This window comes from Montipora foliosa, chromosome 14 (genome assembly GCF_036669935.1).
Source record: "Montipora foliosa isolate CH-2021 chromosome 14, ASM3666993v2, whole genome shotgun sequence".
NCBI lineage: Eukaryota > Metazoa > Cnidaria > Anthozoa > Scleractinia > Acroporidae > Montipora > Montipora foliosa.
In genome coordinates, this window is record NC_090882.1 from 23,625,901 (window position 1) to 23,633,400 (window position 7,500).

Below are 7,500 nucleotides of genomic sequence, written 5' to 3' on the forward strand. Positions count from 1 at the left end.
AACGGATTTAAGTGACCGTTAAACCATTTGTGTAGAATGTTCGTAGTTTTAGTGAATAGGAGGTGTCTATTTAAATTCCACATATATATAGGAATTAGAAGAAAGGTGAGCAAAATTATCGGCATTTGCTTATTTCTGGTGACCCATTTTGAATCATAGCTGACGCGAGCAGCTTTACAATTGCGTGTGTGGCCTATGCACGCGCGCTCAGCTGAAAACCCTTTCCAGCCTCCTTAAATGGAAACATTTGCTTCCTGTTTTTACGATCGTCTGCGATAAGACCGACGCAGACAGCTTCAGATGGTCGCAGACCGTTGCATTCTCGCTCCTAGATTCCATCGTTTCTCTTAGCCAGCGGGGCCTGGAGACAGGATTTCGGGGACCTCCGGAGTTGTCTTGAAATGTCCACGATCATAGTGTACACAATTTCTTTTTGCTTTTGTTCATCTGATGAACACGTTTTCAACGAGGCTGCAGCCCCATATCAGGAAGCATTACACAAGTTCAAGCCTACATCACAAAGACCACCAAAGCAAAAGAACAGACGTAGAGATGTCATAGGGTTTAACCCTCCGTTTAACAGAAACGTTAAATCTAATATAGGAAGAACGTTCATCAGCCTTGTCGACACATGTTTTCCAACTGCTGGCCACAAGTTGCGGAAAGTATTTAACCGAAACACCATCAAATTGAGCTATAGCCGTACACCGAACATGAAACAAATAATAGACGGTCAGAACAAAAACATTTTAACGAAAACCGAACAACCCCATGCAGCAAGCTAAGACAAAACCACAAAAATGTGCAACTGCAGAAAAAAGGATGAGTGCACGCTACGGAGTGAATGCTTGCAAAAAGAAATTGTGTACCAAGCGGTAAGGTCACAACCAAGGAAACCACTGAGACATTTATCGGTCTGACTGCCACAGAGTTTAAAACCAGATGGAGGAACCACCCGAAGTCATTTAAACATGAGCGAAGGAAAAATGACACCGAGCTCAGTAAATACTTCTCGAAATTGATGAAAAGGAAGGAAGTCTTTGCAGTCACGTGGAAAATTCTCGCAAACGCAACAGCATACACTAACCTTACCAAGCAATGTAATTTATGCACCACAGAGAAATTTTTTGTAATATCTAAGCCACACATGGCAACCTTGAACAAGCGCAACGAGCTCATCCCTACCTGCAGACACAGAGAAAAAGACATTCTTAAGTATACTTACAATAGCATACTTTTGTCACGCACTAAGTGGCAAATTTTGGTTTTCGTTTACATCGTGCTTTCCATTTTACGGTTCCTCACGCGCGCCACTTTTTGAAATTTCAAATTTGTTTCTTCCGTTGTACGGTTTCTCGTATGTAACCTTAACGATAATTCAGTGTATATGGAGGTTAACTGACGAGTGGACGAAACAGAAACAGAACTTTATTAAAATCCGTATGAACTCAGATTGAGCAGCCATTCTACCCATAAACCGTAATGTTTCTTTCTTGACCATTCGAAGCTTTCCCTCACTCGTTAATCTTCCGAACTAGTGTTTCGTCTCTATTACTGGAGATCTCTTTTGCAAGCAGCGACTCGAGATTGAAATAAGCTTTCGTTTTATTTCGTCTTTGTTTCTGATGCCTTTAGCTCAAAGTAAACAAATTTCTTCTTTCGATTTCGGAGAAACAAACGAGTTCGATTGTTTCGTCGGATTGTGCCACTTGCGAATGACGTCATCCCCTTTTTGGCGCGAGACGCAAATGAAAACCTTGCAAGCCAGACAAATCGACCTATCGCGACGTCGTCGCTCGCTCATCCGCTTCGCGTCCAAAAAATCACGCTTCACTCGCAAAAACATTTTTTCTTGGGATTCTCGTAAGGTCGACTTGTGGCAAATCTAATTTCATCAACATGGCAGCTGTCAGCACTACAGCAAAGATTCCTTCTCTACTCAATCTTTCTGATCGTTTGCATCAAAGGCAAAATTGGAAATCGTTTCGTCGTGAATGAGAGTTTTACGAGTTAGCGGCTGGTATTCACAAGAAATCACAGGACGTTCGGGTGACTTCGCTGTTAAATGTTATCGACAAAGAAGGGATGGACATACATAACACTTTCAATGGGGTAATTCTTCAGACGCTCTGAAGATCGACCAGGTACTCCAAAAGTTCGAAGAGCGTTGTTCACCGGCACGAAATGCGACTTATGAAAGGTGTAGTTTTAAACGTGAACAGTTGTCGGATAAGCCACTTGATAGTTACATAACTTCATTGATGACATGTGATTTCTGAACACTGCGCGAATCTCTTGTTCGCGACCGACTGATTCTTGGTGTGAAGGATGACAGAGTTCGTGAAAAACTTCTTGGAAAGCGGGACCTCGACTTATATAAAGGCATTGAAACAATGAAGGCAAGTCAAGTAACTCACTCTAGAGTCGAGCGAGCGAGATCTCAGAAGAATTTGCAGCGTCCGAAGAAATAAATGCAGAGAAGCACAAGTTGCAATGTCTTTTGAAGGGCAAGCACCGAAAATCCCCATCTCGCAAGTCTCTCTCTCTTAACAAGAGTCGCATAAAGTCTAATGAGCGTTTGTTTTGTGGTGGTGTATATATGCAATGAAAAGGAAATTGTGCCCAGGTTTAGGTTAAGAATGTAGGATGTGTGGTAAAGATGGACACTTTGCTGTGGAACGTCGTGTTAAGTCTCAAGGGGCGGAAGTCCACGCAGTTAAAGAAGAAGTCTTCTACATTCACAGTATCTGTGGACAGGATCAAGCTTTTGTTTCTCTCGCTCTAAATAATTCAGTGTCTGTCTCATTGCAAATTGATACTGGTTCTACACTGAATATTCTGCCTCTTCAGGAGTACATTTAAGCCAAAATTGAAAAGAAAGCCAAAATTGTTCCTAAGGACATTACATTAGTTATGCATAATCTTTTAAAGAGAAACGCTCATGGCTGAAAGTGGAACATAAAGGTAACAAGCATGACCTTAACTTTGTTGTTGTGGATCGAAACGTTGCACCTTTTCTTGGCCTCACGTCATCTCATTGCAAGGCATGGGTCTCCATGGGTCATAAAAATCATGGTATCTGATGATGACAAGACCTCTGTGAATAATGTAACTGAGGCATCCAAGCAAGAGTTAGTACGTAGTTACTGTGTATGTCAAAAGCGATCCCCTGCTCGGACCGTTCGCGGAGGTATTTGAAGGTATTGACTGTTTGCCGGGAGAGTACAAAATGTAACTCAACAAGGATGTTCCAGCTGTCGTTCACCCCACGAGAAGAGGAAGAGTTCCTGTCCCTAAGAAGGAGGCAACGAGGAAAGAGCTTGACAAGATGGTTGCTGAGAAGATTATTGCTCCCGTTACAGAGACAACTGACTGGTTGTCCAGTTTGCAAGCAATTCTAAAAAAAGATGGATACGTCCGGATCTTTTTGGATCCTAAAGATTTGAACAATGCTATTTTAATAGCATTCTGCCCATTGCTCACTTGCCCATTGCCGACAGTTGAGGATGCGACTTTTCGACTTACCAACGCTAAAGTCTTCACTGTATTGGATGCCAAAAGTGGTTTCTGGAAGGTAAAACTCAGTGACATTTCCAGTCACTATACCACCTTTAACACCACGTTGGCCGTTTCCGATGGCTGAGGATGCCATTTGGCATCAGCTCTGCACCCGAGGTGTGGCAAAGAAAGATGCATGAAGCAATTGAGGGACTCCAAGCAATAGAAGTGAATGCCGACGACTTCCTGGTTTGTGGATACGGAGACACGGTAGATGAAACAGTGACGGAACATGATCAGAATCTAACAGCTTTTTAGCAAAGATGTATTATGCTCAATCTGACACTTAATCCTCAGAGGATAAATCTTCGCCATTCTCAAGGGCCATTTGCTCACATCTCATGGTGTGGTTACTGATCCTTGCAAAGTTCGCGCCATACGTGATATGCCTACCCCGACCGATGTCAAGTCCCTGAAGAGATTTCTGCCGGGCATGGTCACGTACTTAGCAAAGTTCTTTCCTAAGCTGTCATCTGTGTGTGAACCGTTAAGGCGACCGCAGCTTAAATACGAAGAATGGTGTTGGCTGCCTATTGATGATGAAGCTGTGCAGAGTGTCACGAATCTTGTTTATCAAGCCCCAGTGTTGAAGTTTTATGATGTTACTGGTGAAGTCACAATTGAGTGTGATGCATGACTCAGTGGACTTGGTGCCTCCCTACTCCAGGAAGGTCACCCAATAGCTTTTGCTTCAAGAGTGCTAACCCCAGCCGAAAGTCGATATGTTCAGATTGAAAAAGAACTGTTGTCTGTAGTTTTTGCCTGTCAAAGGTTTGATACATACCTGCACGGTCGAGACATTGTTCATGTCAGAACGGATCATCAATCTCTTGAAGCTATTTTCAAGAAGGACCTTGGTTCCTCTAGTCCTAAGCGTCTACAGAGGATGCTACTGCGTTTGCAGCGATATAACCTCGATGTTAAGTATCAGAAAGAAAGTTTGATGGTTATGTCTGATCCCTTGTCCCGAGCCTACTTGGACGAATCTCCCACACGGACCGAGTACTGCCATGAGCTTGAGAAGATAGTACTTGTGGAGGATTTTCCTATTTCAGAAGCACGATTGGAAGAATTCAAAGACGGTACTGCTTAGAATGACGACCTTTAGATGCTCATGACAGCTGTTCTTGAAGGTTGGCCTAAGAGTCTGGATGAAGTAGTAAAAGGTAAAAACTGTTAAAATGTTTGACTAAACGTTTTCGATCTTGCGATCATCTTCAGAGTGATTAAATTGCATAAACCAACTGTTTTATCTTTGTAGTTACGTAATACCAGTTCCCATGGGATATCGGGTAAGGTGGAATGACTGGACTTGTTTATTTAGGACTGGTTTGAAGCGTGCGATGTAAAATCCCTCTTTTATTTTTCTCTTTGTCCATGAGTGAGCCGAAGTCAAAATGTCCCATGTGAATTTGTGTTCGGGGTGTTTCTTTACGTGTTTGGCCGGTTCCGATTGTTTGTTTATATCGGAATGTTCGTTGGCACGTACTTCCAGATTGCGTGCCGTTTCACCAATGTAAGCTTGATTACAAGTACACGTGCCTATGTATATTACGTGTGATGGATGGATGTTTTTGTCTTTGAGTTTGAAGAGAGTTTCGATCTTGCGTGTTTGCCACAAAATATGGAAGTTAAATGTCCATTTGGTGTATTTGTTAAGTTTTGTCATGAATTTCTTACTTTCAAATTCATTTCTCCTACAAAATGGTAGTTGAATGCCGATTTTTGTTCTTTCATCAAACCAGTGAAATACACCAAATGGACATTTAACTTCCATATTTTGTGGCAAACACGCAAGATCGAAACTCTCTTCAAACTCAAAGACAAAAACATCCATCCATCACACGTAATATACATAGACGCGTGTACTTGTAATCAAGCTTACATTGGTGAAACGGCACGCAATCTGGAAGTACGTGTCAACGAACATTCCGATATAAACAAACAATTGGAACCGGCCAAACACCTAAAGAAACACCCCGAACACAAATTCACATGGGACATTTTGACTTCGGCTTACTCATGGACAAAGAGAAAAATAAAAGAGGGATTTTACATCGCACGCTTCAAACCAGTCCTAAATAAACAAGTCCAGTCATTCCACCTTACCCGATATCCCATGGGAACTGGTATTACGTAACTATAAATATAAAACAGTTGGTTTATGCAATTTAATCACTCTGAAGATGATCGCAAGATCGAAAACGTTTAGTCAAACATTTTAACAGTTTTTACCTTTTACTATTTTATAATTTTACCGGCGAAATGCATAGAGTCTGGATGAAGTTTCAGCAGAGATCAAGCCGTATTTCCAGTTTAGAGAAATCACTGCCCAAGATGGTCTCCTGTTCAAAGGCGAGCGCCTTACTGTTCCTTCCAATCTCAGGAAAGAAATGATTGAAATGGTACACTCTTCTCATCTGGGTATTGAAGGATGTCTGTGACGGGCTAGAGAAGTGTTTTACTGGCCGCGCATGAATGCCAAGTTGAAGGATTTGCAACACTTTTAAGCCAGATCAGCCTCGAGAACCACTAGTGCCTCATGAGATTAAATCTAGACCTTGGAAAAAAGTTGGCACAGACCTGTTCCTGTTTAATGGGCGTCAGTACCTGATTACGGTTGATTATTACTCTTCTTTCTTTGAGGCGGATAAGTTGGACAAGACAGATTCAGCAACGGCAGTTTAAAATGCAATTTAGCCGCCATGGAATTCCGGAGATAGTCATCTCTGACAACGGTTCGCAGTATGATTCAACAGAATTTGCACGGTTTGCAAGTGGCTGGCATTTTCAACACATCACCTCCTGTCCGCTTCATTCCAAAAATAACGGAAAAAATGAGAGTGCAGTTAAAATCGGTAAAGGTATATCATGAAGAAAGCAGTGCGCAGACATTATGACCCATACCTCGCACTATTGGATTATAGTAATACCCACGCGGAAGTTGGTTCATCTCCTGCACAAAGGCTTTCAGCAGGAGGAGACGCAATCTGTTACCTTTGTCAGTTAAACAACTGGAGCCTGAGACAGTACCCCTACAAAATGTGCAACAAAAGTTGATTGGCTCTAAACAAAGGCAGGCTTTCTACTACAACCTGAAGGGAACTGCATTGCCTGAATTGCAACCTGGACAAACTGTCAGGATGAAGAAGCCAAATGCATCTATTTGGTCACAGGCTGTTTGCAAGAAAATGATTGGTCCACGTTCTTACGTTGTTGAGTCGGATGGGTGAACCTACCGACGAAACCGCAGACACCTGCGATCAGTGCTGCAGTGACAATCATTGCCAGTATCGAAAGCACCGGCTGAAACACAGCAGTCAGTACCACAAACAGATTCCCTACTGTTAACGAAGCCTGCAGCTGACCCAGTAAAACCTGCACCCTCTACTCTGCTCACGAGGAATGGTTGCGTTATTAAACCGCCCGCTCGTCTTGTTGAACACTGTTGAACATTTTTATCGTGTTTGTTATACCAAAAGAACTGTGCGGAGTGTTTCTTTTCTTTTTTTACAAAGGGGAAGATGTTATGATAATCGTCACGTGACCCGGACAACGTGCGAAATCTCATGTAGTTTTTGAAGGACCGAACGCCATTAAAGTTTTGTTGTTGTGTTTTAGAAGTCGTTGCACTCTGCTCGGTGTCCTACGTAGATAGTAACAGGGAGACTTGCAACAATTAGTTGTAGAGAGGGAAATTTTATCAAATTTTTCTTCTATGTAAGTAATCATGTTCTTGACAATTTTCCATTTTGTTTAATTAATCAACTTCGCAATTTTGACCACGTCAGTTTATCCGTAGTTTTAATATCTGTTTTTCGACTGGGTCACAGCTTTGGTCAGCATTTTGTTGTTCTTTTCTTTTTCTTTCTTGACTCGGCACGAAAGGGTCAGGTAGAGGTCCGGCGTTGGACTAGAAACCCCCTTGGTCGGTTGCGCTCT